Source organism: Triticum aestivum, chromosome 5A, assembly GCF_018294505.1.
Source record: "Triticum aestivum cultivar Chinese Spring chromosome 5A, IWGSC CS RefSeq v2.1, whole genome shotgun sequence".
Taxonomy (NCBI): domain Eukaryota; kingdom Viridiplantae; phylum Streptophyta; class Magnoliopsida; order Poales; family Poaceae; genus Triticum; species Triticum aestivum.
In genome coordinates, this window is record NC_057806.1 from 582,504,111 (window position 1) to 582,519,295 (window position 15,185).

A 15,185-nucleotide genomic window follows, 5' to 3' on the forward strand; every position below is an offset into this window, starting at 1 on the left:
AGTGTGTGTGTTTAGATAATCTTTCAAGCATTTGATCAATAAAAGGAAAAGGGTAATGATCTTTTCTAGTTGCTTTATTTAATTTTTTGTAATCAATTACCATTCTATAGCCTGTAACAATTCTTTGTGGAATAAATTCATTATTATCATTAGGAACAACAGTAATACCTCCTTTCTTAGGGACACAATGGACATGACTTACCCATCTACTATCCGCTATGGGATAGATTATCCCTGCTTCCAGAAGTTTTAAGATTTCCGTTCTTACCACTTCTTTCATCTTTAGGTTTAACTGACGTCGGTGATCAACAACGAGTTTAGCATCAGGTTCCATATTGATTTTGTGGTGACATAGAGTGGGGCTAATTCCCTTTAAATCGTCAAGAGTATATCCAGTAGCAGCCTGGTGCTTCCTTTGAACTTCCAATAATCTTTCTTCTTCATGTTCTGAAAGGTTAGCACTGATAATAACACGATATATTTTCTTTTCATCAAGATAAGCTGAAGGAAATATGCCCTAGAGGCAATAATAAAGTTATTATTTATTTCCTTATATCATGATAAATGTTTATTATTCATGCTAGAATTGTATTAACCGGAAACATAATACATGTGTGAATACATAGACAAATAGAGTGTCACTAGTATGCCTCTACTTGACTAGCTCGTTAATCAAAGATGGTTATGTTTCCTAACCATGAACAAAGAGTTGTTATTTGATTAACGAGGTCACATCATTAGTTGAATGATCTGATTGACATGACCCATTCCATTAGCTTAGCACCCGATCGTTTAGTATGTTGCTATTGCTTTCTTCATGACTTATACATGTTCCTATGACTATGAGATTATGCAACTCCCGTTTGCCGGAGGAACACTTTGGGTGCTACCAAACGTCACAACGTAACTGGGTGATTATAAAGGAGCATTACAGGTGTCTCCAAAGGTAGATGTTGGGTTGGCGTATTTCGAGATTAGGATTTGTCACTCCGATTGTCGGAGAGGTATCTCTGGGCCCTCTCGGTAATGCACATCACTTAAGCCTTGCAAGCATTGCAACTAAATGAGTTAGTTGCGGGATGATGTATTACAGAACGAGTAAAGAGACTTGCCGGTAACGAGATTGAACTAGGTATTGGAATACCGACGATCGAATCTCGGGCAAGTAACATACCGATGACAAAGGGAACAACGTATGTTGTTATGCGGTCTGACCGATAAAGATCTTCGTAGAATATGTAGGAGCCAATATGGGCATCCAGGTCCCGCTATTGGTTATTGACCGGAGACGTGTCTCGGTCATGTCTACATTGTTCTCGAACCCGTAGGGTCCGCACGCTTAAGGTTACGATGACAGTTATATTATGAGTTTATGCATTTTGATGTACCGAAGGTTGTTCGGAGTCCCGGATGTGATCACGGACATGACGAGGAGTCTCAAAATGGTCGAGACATAAAGATTGATATATTGGAAGCCTATGTTTGGATATCGGAAGTGTTCCGGGTGAAATCGGGATTTTACCGGAGTACCGGGAAGGTTACCGGAACCCCCCGGGAGCTAAATGGGCCATGATGGGCCTTAGTGGAAAAGAGAAGAGGCAGCCCTACATGGGCTGTGCGCCTCCCCCTTCCCCTAGTCCTATTAGGACTAGGAGAGGTGGCCGGCCCCCTCTCTCTCTTTTCCCCCTCCGCGAATCCTATTCCAACTAGGATTGGGGGGGGGGGAATCCTACTCCCAGAGGGAGTAGGACTCTCCTGGCGCGCCTCCTATGGCCGGCCAGCCTCCCCCTCTAGTCCTTTATATACTGAGGCAGAGGCACCCCAGAAACACACAAGTTGATCCACGTGATCTATTCCTTAGCCGTGTGCGGTGCCCCCTGCCACCATATTCCTCGATAATACTGTAGCGGAGTTTAGGCGAAGCCCTGCTGCTGTAGTGCATCAAGATCGTCACCACGCCGTCGTGCTGACGGAACTCTTCCCCGACACTTTGCTGGATCGGAGTCCGGGGATCGTCATCGAGCTGAACGTGTGCTCGAACTCGGAGGTGCCGTAGTTTCGGTGCTTGATCGGTTGGATCGTGAAGACGTACGACTACTTCCTCTACGTTGTGTCACGCTTCCGCAGTCGGTCTGCGTTGGGTACGTAGACAACACTCTCCCCTCTCGTTGCTATGCATCACATGATCTTGCGTGTGCGTAGGAATTTTTTTGAAATTACTACGAAACCCAACAGTGGCATCCGAGCCTAGGTTATTTATGTTGATGTTATATGCACGAGTAGAACACAAGTGAGTTGTGGGCGATATAAGTCATACTGCCTACCAGCATGTCATACTTTGGTTTGGCGGCATTGTTGGACGAGACGACCCGGACCAACATTACGCGTACGCTTACGCGAGACCGGTTTCCCCGACGTGCTTTGCACATAGGTGGCTTGCGGGCGACTGTCTCTCCAACTTTAGTTGAACCAAGTATGGCTACGCCCGGTCCTTGCGAAGGTTAAAACGGAGTCTATTTGACAAACTATCGTTGTGGTTTTGATGCGTAGGTGAGATTGGTTCTTGCTTAAGCCCGTAGCAGCCACGTAAAACTTGCAACAACAAAGTAGAGGACGTCTAACTTGTTTTTGCAGGGCATGTTGTGATGTGATATGGTCAAGACATGATGCTGAATTTTATTGTATGAGATGATCATGTTTTGTAACCGAGTTATCGGCAACTGGCAGGAGCCTTATGGTTGTCGTTTTATTGTATGCAATGAAATCGCGATGTAATGCTTTACTTTATTACTAAGCGGTAGTGATAGTCGTGGAAGCATAAGCTTGGCGAGACGACAACGATGCTACGATGGAGATCAAGGTGTCACGCCGGTGACGATGGTGATCACGACGGTGCTTCGGAGATGGAGATCACAAGCACAAGATGATGATGGCCATATCATATCACTTATATTGATTGCATGTGATGTTTATCCTTTTATGCATCTTATCTTGCTTTGATTGACGGTAGCATTATAAGATGATCTCTCACTAAATTATCAAGAAGTGTTCTCCCTGAGTATGCACCGTTGCGAAAGTTCTTCGTGCTGAGACACCACGTGATGATCGGGTGTGATAGGTTCTACGTTCAAATACAACGGGTGCAAAACAGTTGCACACGCGGAATACTCAGGTTATACTTGACGAGCCAAGCATATACAGATATGGCCTCGGAACACGGAGACCGAAAGGTCGAGCGTGAATCATATAGTAGATATGATCAACATAACGATGTTCACCATTGAAAACTACTCCATCTCACGTGATGATCGGTTATGGTTTAGTTGATTTGGATCACGTAATCACTTAGAGGATTAGAGGGATGTCTATCTAAGTGGGAGTTCTTTAATTAACTTGATTAACTGAACTTAAATTTATCATGAAACTTAGTACCTGATTAGTATCTTGCTTGTTTATGTTTGATTGTAGATAGATGGCTCGTGCTGTTGTTCCGTTGAATTTTAATGCGTTCCTTGAGAAAGCAAAGTTGAAAGATGATGGTAGCAATTACACGGACTGGGTCCGTAACTTGAGGATTATCCTCATTGCTGCACAGAAGAATTACGTCCTGGAAGCACCGCTGGGTGCCAGGCCTGCTGCAGGAGCAACGCCAGATGTTATGAACGTCTGGCAGAGCAAAGCTGATGACTACTCGATAGTTCAGTGTGCCATGCTTTACGGCTTAGAATCGGGACTTCAACGACGTTTTGAACGTCATGGAGCATATGAGATGTTTCAGGAGTTGAAGTTAATATTTCAAGCAAATGCCCGGATTGAGAGATATGAAGTCTCCAATAAGTTCTATAGCTGCAAGATGGAGGAGAACAGTTCTGTCAGTGAGCATATACTCAAAATGTCTGGGTATAATAATCACTTGATTCAATTGGGAGTTAATCTTCCAGATGATAGCGTCATTGACAGAATTCTTCAATCACTGCCACCAAGCTACAAGAGCTTCGTGATGAACTATAATATGCAAGGGATGAACAAGACTATTCCCGAGCTCTTCGCGATGCTGAAAGCTGCGGAGGTAGAAATCAAGAAGGAGCATCAAGTGTTGATGGTCAACAAGACCACTAGTTTCAAGAAAAAGGGCAAAGGGAAGAAGAAGGGGAACTTCAAAAAGAGCGGCAAGCAAGTTGCTACTCAAGAGAAGAAACCCAAACCTGGACCTAAGCCTGAAACTGAGTGCTTCTATTGCAAGCAGACTGGTCACTGGAAGCGGAACTGCCCCAAGTATTTGGCGGATAAGAAGGATGGCAAGGTGAACAAAGGTATATGTGATATACATGTTATTGATGTGTACCTTACTAATGCTCGCAGTAGCACCTGGGTATTTGATACTGGTTCTGTTGCTAATATTTGCAACTCGAAACAGGGACTACGGATCAAGCGAAGATTGGTTAAGGACGAGGTGACGATGCGCGTGGGAAACGGTTCCAAAGTCGATGTGATCGCAGTCGGCACGCTACCTCTACATCTACCTTCGGGATTAGTATTAGACCTAAATAATTGTTATTTGGTGCCAGCGTTAAGCATGAACATTATATCTGGATCTTGTTTGATGCGAGACGGTTATTCATTTAAATCAGAGAATAATGGTTGTTCTATTTATATGAGTAATATCTTTTATGGTCATGCACCCTTGAAGAGTGGTCTATTCTTGTTGGATCTCGATAGTAGTAACACACATATTCATAATGTTGAAGCCAAAAGATGCAGAGTTGATAATGATAGTGCAACTTATTTGTGGCACTGCCGTTTAGGTCATATCGGTGTAAAGCGCATGAAGAAACTCCATTCTGATGGACTTTTGGAACCACTTGATTATGAATCACTTGGTACTTGCGAACCGTGCCTCATAGGCAAGATGACCAAAACGCCGTTCTCCGGTACTATGGAGAGAGCAACAGATTTGTTGGAAATCATACATACAGATGTATGTGGTCCGATGAATATTGAGGCTCGTGGCGGATATCGTTATTTTCTCACCTTCACAGATGATTTAAGCAGATATGGGTATATCTACTTAATGAAACATAAGTCTGAAACATTTGAAAAGTTCAAAGAATTTCAGAGTGAAGTTGAAAATCATCGTAACAAGAAAATAAAGTTTCTACGATCTGATCGTGGAGGAGAATATTTGAGTTACGAGTTTGGTGTACATTTGAAAAATTGTGGAATAGTTTCGCAACTCACGCCACCCGGAACACCTCAGCGTAATGGTGTGTCCGAACGTCGTAATCGTACTTTACTGGATATGGTGCGATCTATGATGTCTCTTACTGATTTACCGCTATCGTTTTGGGGATACGCTCTAGAGACGGCCGCATTCACGTTAAATAGGGCACCATCAAAATCCGTTGAGACGACGCCTTATGAACTGTGGTTTGGCAAGAAACCAAAGTTGTCGTTTCTAAAAGTTTGGGGCTGCGATGCTTATGTGAAAAAGCTTCAACCTGATAAGCTCGAACCCAAATCGGAGAAATGTGTCTTCATAGGATATCCAAAGGAAACTATTGGATACACCTTCTATCACAGATCCGAAGGCAAGACTTTTGTTGCTAAATTCGGAAACTTTCTGGAGAAGGAGTTTCTCTCGAAAGAAGTGAGTGGGAGGAAAGTAGAACTTGACGAGGTAACTGTACCTACTCCCTTATTGGAAAGTAGTACATCACAGAAAACTGTTTCTGCGACACCTACACCAGTCAGTGAGGAAGCTAATGATGATGATCATGAAACTTCAGAACAAGATACTACTGAACCTCGTAGATCAACCAGAGTAAGATCCGCACCAGAGTGGTACGGTAATCCTGTTCTGGAAGTCATGTTATTAGATCATGATGAACCTACGAACTATGAAGAAGCGATGGTGAGCCCAGATTCCGCAAAGTGGCTTGAAGCCATGAAATCTGAGATGGGATCCATGTATGAGAACAAAGTGTGGACTTTGGTTGACTTGCCCGATGATCGGCAAGCAATTGAGAATAAATGGATCTTCAAGAAGAAGACTGACGCTGACGGTAATATTACTGTCTACAAAGCTCGACTTGTCGCAAAAGGTTTTCGGCAAGTTCAAGGGATTGACTACGATGAGACCTTCTCACCCGTAGCGATGCTTAAGTCTGTCCGAATCATGTTAGCAATTGCCGCATTTTATGATTATGAAATTTGGCAGATGGATGTCAAAACTGCATTCCTGAATGGATTTCTGGAAGAAGAGTTGTATATGATGCAACCAGAAGGTTTTGTCGATCCAAAGGGAGCTAACAAAGTGTGCAAGCTCCAGCGATCCATTTATGGACTGGTGCAAGCCTCTCGGAGTTGGAATAAACGTTTTGATAGTGTGATCAAAGCATTTGGTTTTATACAGACTTTTGGAGAAGCCTGTATTTACAAGAAAGTGAGTGGGAGCTCTGTAGCATTTCTGATATTATATGTGGATGACATATTGTTAATTGGAAATGATATAGAATTTCTGGATAGCATAAAAGGATACTTGAATAAGAGTTTTTCAATGAAAGACCTCGGTGAAGCTGCTTACATATTAGGCATTAAGATCTATAGAGATAGATCAAGACGCTTAATTGGACTTTCACAAACAACATACCTTGACAAAATTTTGAAGAAGTTCAAAATGGATCAAGCAAAGAAAGGATTCTTGCCTGTGTTACAAGGTGTGAAATTGAGTAAGACTCAATGCCCGACCACTACAGAAGATAGAGAGAATATGAAAGATGTTCCCTATGCATCAGCAATAGGATCTATCATGTATGCAATGCTGTGTACCAGACCTGATGTGTGCCTTGCTATAAGTCTAGCAGGGAGGTACCAAAGTAATCCAGGAGTGGATCACTGGACAGCGGTCAAGAACATCCTGAAATACCTGAAAAGGACTAAGGATATGCTTCTCGTATATGGAGGTGACAAAGAGCTCGTCGTAAAAGGTTACGTTGATGCAAGCTTTGACACTGATCCGGACGATTCTAAATCGCAAACCGGATACATGTTTACATTAAACGGTGGAGCTGTCAGTTGGTGCAGTTCTAAACAAAGCGTCGTAGCGGAATCTACATGTGAAGCGGAGTACATAGCTGCTTCGGAAGCAGCAAACGAAGGAGTCTGGATGAAGAAGTTCATATCCGATCTAGGTGTCATACCTAGTGCATCGGGTCCAATGAAAATCTTTTGTGACAATACTGGTGCAATTGCCTTGGCAAAGGAATCCAGATTTCACAAGAGAACCAAGCACATCAAGAGACGCTTCAATTCCATCCGGGATCTAGTCCAGGTGGGAGACATAGAGATTTGCAAGATACATACGGATCTGAATGTTGCAGACCCATTGACTAAGCCTCTTCCACGAGCAAAACATGATCAGCACCAAGGCTCCATGGGTGTTAGAATCATTACAGTGTAATCTAGATTATTGACTCTAGTGCAAGTGGGAGACTGAAGGAAATATGCCCTAGAGGCAATAATAAAGTTATTATTTATTTCCTTATATCATGATAAATGTTTATTATTCATGCTAGAATTGTATTAACCGGAAACATAATACATGTGTGAATACATAGACAAACAGAGTGTCACTAGTATGCCTCTACTTGACTAGCTCGTTAATCAAAGATGGTTATGTTTCCTAACCATGAACAAAGAGTTGTTATTTGATTAACGAGGTCACATCATTAGTTGAATGATCTGATTGACATGACCCATTCCATTAGCTTAGCACCCGATCGTTTAGTATGTTGCTATTGCTTTCTTCATGACTTATACATGTTCCTATGACTATGAGATTATGCAACTCCCGTTTGCCGGAGGAACACTTTGGGTGCTACCAAACGTCACAACGTAACTGGGTGATTATAAAGGAGCATTACAGGTGTCTCCAAAGGTAGATGTTGGGTTGGCGTATTTCGAGATTAGGATTTGTCACTCCGATTGTCGGAGAGGTATCTCTGGGCCCTCTCGGTAATGCACATCACTTAAGCCTTGCAAGCATTACAACTAAATGAGTTAGTTGCGGGATGATGTATTACAGAACGAGTAAAGAGACTTGCCGGTAACGAGATTGAACTAGGTATTGGAATACCGACGATCGAATCTCGGGCAAGTAACATACCGATGACAAAGGGAACAACGTATGTTGTTATGCGGTCTGACCGATAAAGATCTTCGTAGAATATGTAGGAGCCAATATGGGCATCCAGGTCCCGCTATTGGTTATTGACCGGAGACGTGTCTCGGTCATGTCTACATTGTTCTCGAACCCGTAGGGTCCGCACGCTTAAGGTTACGATGACAGTTATATTATGAGTTTATGCATTTTGATGTACTGAAGGTTGTTCGGAGTCCCGGATGTGATCACGGACATGACGAGGAGTCTCGAAATGGTCGAGACATAAAGATTGATATATTGGAAGCCTATGTTTGGATATCGGAAGTGTTCCGGGTGAAATCGGGATTTTACCGGAGTACCGGGAAGGTTACCGGAACCCCCCGGGAGCTAAATGGGCCATGATGGGCCTTAGTGGAAAAGAGAAGAGGCAGCCCTACATGGGCTGTGCGCCTCCCCCTTCCCCTAGTCCTATTAGGACTAGGAGAGGTGGCCGGCCCCCTCTCTCTCTTTTCCCCCTCCGCGAATCCTATTCCAACTAGGATTGGGGGGGGGGGGGAATCCTACTCCCAGAGGGAGTAGGACTCTCCTGGCGCGCCTCCTATGGCCGGCCAGCCTCCCCCTCTAGTCCTTTATATACTGAGGCAGAGGCACCCCAGAAAGACACAAGTTGATCCACGTGATCTATTCCTTAGCCGTGTGCGGTGCCCCCTGCCACCATATTCCTCGATAATACTGTAGCGGAGTTTAGGCGAAGCCCTGCTGCTGTAGTGCATCAAGATCGTCACCACGCCGTCGTGCTGACGGAACTCTTCCCCGACACTTTGCTGGATCGGAGTCCGAGGATCGTCATCAAGCTGAATGTGTGCTCGAACTCGGAGGTGCCGTAGTTTCGGTGCTTGATCGATTGGATCGTGAAGACGTACGACTACTTACTCTACGTTGTGTCATCGCTTCCGCAGTCGGTCTGCGTTGTGTACGTAGACAACACTCTCCCCTCTCGTTGCTATGCACCACATGATCTTGCGTGTGCGTAGGAATTTTTTTGAAATTACTATGAAACCCATCATAAGCATATTTCAAAGTGCCTGGCAATTGTTTTAATTCAAACACAGGATCACCTTTAGGTGGAGGAGGACCTCCAAGTGTTTCAGTAGGCAAATTGTGTTTAAGTAGAGGACGTTGTTCAAAGAAAATTTTATCTATTTCATTTCTTTCATGCATATGTAAATCATTTTCATGGTCTAGCAAATATTGTTCTAAAGGATCAGTAGGTGGTACAGCAATAGAAGCAAGACCAATTAATCCATCCTTACTAGACAATTCTTTTTCATGATGATTTCTACTAAACTTGGGAAAATTTAACTCATGAGACTCACCACCAAAGCTAACACCCACAGTTTGTTTCTTACAATCTATCTTAGCATTAATTGTGTTCAAGAAAGGTCTACCAAAGATAATGAGACAAAAGTCATCTTGTGGGGAACCAAGAACAAGAAAATCAGTAGGGTATTTTATTTTCCCACACAAGACTTCAACATCTCTAACAATCCCAATTGGTGACATAGTGTCTCTATTAGCAAGTTTAATAGTAACATCTATTTCTTCTATCTCAGCAGGTGTTATGTCTTTCATAATTTCTTCATATAAAGTGTAAGGAATAGCACTCACACTAGCACCCATGTCACATAAACCATGATAACAGTGATCTCCTATTTTAACTGAAATAACAGGCATGCCAACAACAGGTCTATGTTTATCTTTTCTATCAGGTTTAGCAATTCTAGCATCTTCTTCATAGAAGTAAATAGCATGCCCATCTATATCTTCTTCCAAGAGATCTTTAACCATAGCAATGCTAGGTTCTACTTTAATTTGTTCATCAGGTTTAGGTGTTCTAATATAACTTTTGTTAACCACAGTTGAAACTTTAGCATGTTCCTTTATCCTAACAGGGAAATGTGGTTTCTCAATATAAGCAGAAGGAACAACTGGATCAACATTGTAAAGTATAGTTTCTTCTTTAACTGGTATTGGTTTTTAAATTTCTTCTTTAATAGGTGTGTGATATTTAAAACACTTATCTTTAGGGAGTTCAACATGAGTAGAAAATGATTCACAAAAGGAGGCTACTATCTTAGAGTCAAGTCCATATTTTGTGCTAAACTTTTGAAAAGCATCGGTATCCATAAAAGATTTAACACAATCATACTTAAGCTCAATAGCTGACTCTTTAGCTTCATCGAGTTCCCGATCTTCAGAGTTGCGTTTAATTCTTTCCAAAAGATCCCACCGGAATTCAATAGTCTTCTTCATAAAAGAACTAGCACAAGAAGTATCAAGCATGGTTTGATCATTACGACAAAGCCGAGCATAAAAGTTCTGGATAATAATTTCTCTTGAGAGCTCGTGATTGGGGCATGAATACAACATTGACTTAAGCCTCCCCCAAGCTAGAGCGATACTTTCTCCTTCACAAGGCCAAAAATTATATATATAATTCCGATCATGATGAACTAGATGCATAGGATAAATTTTTTGGTGGAACTCCAATTTCAAACGATTCCAATTCCATGATCCAATATCATCGCATAGCCTATACCATGCCAATGTTTTTCCCTTCAAAGGTAAAGGGAAAACCTTTTTCATAACTTGATCCCTAGGTAAACCTGTAAGCTTAAACAATCCACAAATTTCTTCCACATATATCATGTGCATATCAGGATGTTTAGTTCCATCTCCTGCATAAGGATTAGCTAGCAGTTGTTCTATCATACCCGAAGGAATTTCATATTCAATATTTTCAGTAGGTGCAGTAGGTTGAGGGGTAGCTAATTGTGGTTCCGGATGAGGTGAAGATACCCCGAACAAACCCCTCAAAGGATTGTTTTCCATAGTAGCAAGTGACAATAAATTTCAGCACACTATATAAATGTTTCCTTACCGAAGGCGCTTCACTCCCCGGCAACGGCGCTAGAAAATAGCCTTGATGACCCACAAGTATAGGGGATCAATTGTAGCTCTTTTCGATAAGTAAGAGTGTTGAACCCAACGAGGAGCAGAAGGAAATGACAAGTAGTTTTCAGTAAGGTAATGTCTGCAAGTGCTGAAATTGTAAGTAGCGGAGTATTTTGATAGCAAGATAATTTGTAACGAGCAAGTAATGATAGTAGTAACAAAAGTGCAGAAAGTTAGCCCAATCCTTTTGAGGCAAAGGACATGCCAAAACGGTCTCTTATGATAAGCAAAGTGTTCTTGCGGGTACACGGGAATTTCATCTAGTCACTTTCATCATGTTGGTTTGATTTGTGTTCGCTACTTTGATAATTTAATATGTGGGTGTACTGGTGCTTAGGTGTTGATTTTACTTGAACAAACCTCCTACTTATGATTAACCCTCCCACAAGCATCCGCAACTACGAGAAAAGTATTAAGAATAAATTCTAACCATAGCATTAAACTTTTGGATCCAATCGGTCCCTTACGAAATAGTGCATAAACTGGGGTTAAGCTTCTGTCACTCTTGCAACCCACCATCTAATTGCTACTCCACAATGCATTCCCTTAGGCCCAAATATGGTGAAGTGTCATGTAGTCGACGTTCACATGACACCACTAAGGGAATCACAACATACATACTATCAAAATATCAAACACATATCAAGTTCACATGATTACTTGCAACATGATTTCCCCCGTGACCTCAAGAACAAAAGTAACTACTCAAAAATGATAAACATGTTCATGATCAGAGGAGTATTAAATAGCATAATGGATCTAAACATATAATATTCCACCAAATAAACCATATAGTAATCAACTACAAAATATAATCAACACTACTAGTCACCCACAAGCACCAATCTATAGTTCCAGTAGGAAGATTGAATACAAGAGATGAACTAGGGTTTGAGATGAGATGGTGTTGTTGAAGATGTTGATGGAGGTTGCCCTCCCCAAGATAGGAGAGTTGTTGGTGGTGATGATGACGATGATTTCCCCCTCCGGGAGGGAAGTTCCCCCGACAGAATCGCCCCGCTGGAGGACAAAAGTGCTCCTGCCCAAGTTCTGCCTCGAGACGGCGACACTCTGTCCCGAAAGTCTCCTCCTTATTATTTCTAGGTCAAGATGACTTATATACCAGAAGATGGGCACCGGAGGTGGGCCGAGGAGGCCACAATCCACCAGGGCGCACCTAGGGGGCCTGGCGTGTAACAGCCTGGATTTTGGCCCTTTTCTTTTCTTTTTCTTTTGTTTTATTTGGTTTTTGCTTTGTTTTCTTTTTGGAGTGGTTCTGTGGCCTTGTCACCTGGGAAATCATCTTCATTCCCTCTCCCAAGTGGCTCATCATTCTCAAAACCTTGGCAAGATCATGTCACTTCACTCCATGGCCAGACCCTAATTTCTTTCTCTAGGGAAAATTCATTTTTCTATTAAACGAATAACCCTATATGCCCTAGGTTGTGAAGCAACCTATATTTGTGCCCATCCAAAAATCCCCAAATAATTCTTATAAATTTTTTGGGTCATATCTTCCTCAAATATGTAAAAATATTTCATTAGCCATATTTCTCATCATGCTCAATAAAATCATTTTCTATTCTGTCCTAAATGGCACATTGTGAAGCAAGTGTTATTTATATTTTCCCATTTGACCCCAAACTTTTTTGACATATTTTATTGTCCAAATAATTGACCTGTGCCAAAATGCAACTTTATTTGCCTAGCCAAACTTCCTCAATAATATTTCAAACTTTCTGTCAGACAAAACGCATTGTGAAGGAAGTACTAGCTGGGGTTATCCAAATGCGTTGAAATTTTGCACACTCCTTCATGTGCTCATATTAGCACACTCCTACAAATTTCAGCTCCATCCCTTGAGCTATGTGAGCACATGAACAAATCTTTGCTTCTGGTAAAACCTTCAGGTTGTGAAGGAAGTATGATTTTTATTGCTTCAAAAATCCTGATAATTTACCAGATTGTTATCCTACCCAAATAGCTTCTCTCCACCAAATTTGGCACCAATTCACCTAGCCAATATTTCTCTAGAACTTTTGCAAGATTCTGGTCAATGAAGATGTTTGTGAAGTAAGTACCACTTTGGCTTATCCATTTGGTATGAAATTTTTACAGCATCTTACTATGACCAAATCATTAGGCCTTGCCAAATTTCAGATCAAGTGGATGCTTCATCAGGGTGCATCATCCTAATTTCATTTCTGGACCAGATTTGGCAGTTGTAAAGCAACTATATTAAATCTTGGTCCACAGCTTCTCAAAGTTACCAGGGTGAAAGTCCTTCTTACCGTAAACCTACAAGACAACTCCTTTGCTTCCAAACCCCTTCCTGTTGATCAGCAGTGCTTGATCAAGTTTACTGCAGTAAACTTCTGGTGTTAACTACCATTTAACCATGTCACTTTTAACCAAACTACCACCGCAGTTGCAACCTCCCCAGGAAGGACAAGCCCCCAGACATTGTTTGGCCGGCTTTGTGCCAATGTGTGCACCAGTGCATGCGGTGATCACGAGCTTTGGCATGCAATGCGCGCGCTCTGCTGGCGTTAGCCGTGTCCAGGATGGATTCTAGCTCCGGCCCCTCTCCCTCTTATCGCCTTCGTGCTCGTGAGCCTGTCCAACAGCCAGCCCGCATTGTCGCCGTCCTCCTGGAGCCCTCTCCCCCTCCGTCGGTTCCTCCGTCAACGCTCGTCGCCGCGCGCCCAGGGGTGCAATGTGGCCGACCGAGGTTTAATGGCGTTCAGTCGCGTCTCCTCTGCACCCTCGGCCCCCCTCACCCTGTGCGCCTCTGTAGCTCGTCCATTGCCGTCCTCGTCGCCTTCCTGCGCCCTCCTGTGCTTGCTGATACGTCCATTTTGCATTATGCTTTTATATCAATATTTATTGCATTATGGGCTGTTATTACACATTATGTCACAATACTTATGCCTATTCTCTCTTATTTTACAAGGTTTACATAAGGAGGGAGAATGCCGGCAGCTGGGATTCTGGGCTGGAAAAGGAGCAAATATTAGAGACCTATTCTGCACAGCTCCAAAAATCCTAAAACTTCACGGAAGACATTTTCAGAATATATAAAAAATACTGAGCGCAAGAAGTTCACCAGGGGGGCCACACCCTGCCCAAGAGGGTGGGGGGCGCGCCCTACCCCCCTGGGCACGCCCCCTACCTCGTGGGCCCCCTGGTGGCCCTCCGATGACCATCTTCTGCTATATGGAGTCTTTCGATGAGGAAAAAAAATCATAATCCATCTTTTCGGACGAGACCCCGCCGCCACGAGGCGGAACCTTGGCGGAACCAATCTAGGGCTCTGGCGGAGCTGTTCTGCCGGGGAAACTTCCCTCCAGAAGGGGGAAATCATCGCCATCGTCATCACCAACGCTCCTCTCATCGGGAGAGGGCAATCTCCATCAACATCTTCACCAACACCATCTCCTCTCAAAACCCTAGTTCATCTCTTGTATCCAATCCTTGTCTCCAAGTCTGGGATTGGTACCTATGGGCTGCTAGTAGTGTTAATTACTCCTTGTAGTTGATGCTAGTTGGTTTATTTGGTGGAAGATCATATGTTTAGATCCTATATGCATATTAATACCTCTCTGATTATGAACATGAATATGCTTTGTGAGTAGTTACGTTTGTTCCTGAGGACATGGGATAAGTCTTGCTATTAGTAGTCATGTGAATTTGGTATTCGTTCGATATTTTGATGAGATGTATGTTGTCTCTCCTCTAGTGGTTTTATGTGAACGTCGACTACATGACACTTCACCATTATTTGGGCCTCGAGAAGGCATTGGGAAGTAATAAGTAGATGATGGGTTGCTGGAGTGACGAAAGCTTAAACCCTAGTTTATGCGTTGCTTCGTAAGGGGCTGATTTGGATCCATATGTTTCATCCTATGGTTAGGTTTACCTTAATACTTTTGTTGTAGTTGCAGATGCTTACAATAGAGGTTAATCATAAGTGGGATGCTTGTCCAAGTAAGGGCAGCACCCAAGCACC